Raw genomic sequence first — 1,046 nt, 5'->3', positions numbered from 1 at the left:
AAGCTGATTCTCTCAAAGAGAACTGAAAAATTCAAACTTTATTTTCCTAACATTTGCCTTAATTATCATTACAGACAACAGGAAGTGAAGTTTAATTCAACCAGCAGATGGAGCATTATAAGGGGCAGGTTCAACAGGAGCACCTGGTGGATTGAGGGAAAAGGTCAGGTGCTCAAACACCTGACATCTACCTGTCCATGACCCCGAGGCAGAACTCTAACAAGTCTTTTAAAGTTTGTCTCCAGCAGGTTTTCATGTAGACTCCAGTTTTGTCCCGTTCTTCTGTGTGAACCAGCTGCAGCTCAGTCCAGACCCTCAGCTGGATCCAGGTCTGGACTTTGACTGGACCATTCTGACCTCTAACAGGTTTTCTTCAGGACCAGGATGGTCCTGGACTGAACTCCATCCATCTTCACATCTGTGGCTGCTGAAGAAACCCCTSCCCACAGCATGACGCTGCCACCACCGTGCTTCACAGTGGGGATGTGTGTTCAGGGCTCATCTGCGTTTAGTCCAAAGGTTCTGTTTAGTTCTGGTTCCAACAAAACACACGTTTGCTGTGTCTCCTCCGTGGTTTGTTCTTCCTGCAGGCTTTTCTTCTTCCACTCCTCCATAAAGAGCAGGTGTGTGGAGTGTCCTGTGGACAGGTGGTCCACCTGAGCTGGGGGTCTCTGCAGCTCCTCCACAGTTGGCGTGGGGCTTCTGCTCCTCAGAGGAAGGCTCTCCTCCTCCTCCTCCTCCTCCTCCTCCTCCTCTGTTTGTTTCTGTTTGCAGATGATGGACTGAGCGTGTTGTTTTACAGCCTCACTCTGAGTTTAACTTCTCAACAACTTTATCTTTGACCTGCTTCTTCCTTGGTTTTCATGAAGCTGTTTGATCACTAATAATCTGCACTACTTTGTGTTACTGTGTCACATACAATCACATGACAAACTGTGAAAAAGAGACAATATTTAAATTTAAACAAGGGCTAAAAACAGATACTTTTTTCTGTTTTACTGSAGACAGTTTCTCATTTGGTCCTGCGTGTTTGAGCTGAAAAAGTC

Source organism: Austrofundulus limnaeus, unplaced genomic scaffold, assembly GCF_001266775.1.
Source record: "Austrofundulus limnaeus strain Quisiro unplaced genomic scaffold, Austrofundulus_limnaeus-1.0 Scaffold945, whole genome shotgun sequence".
NCBI lineage: Eukaryota > Metazoa > Chordata > Actinopteri > Cyprinodontiformes > Rivulidae > Austrofundulus > Austrofundulus limnaeus.
Note: the sequence above shows the minus strand (reverse complement) of the source record.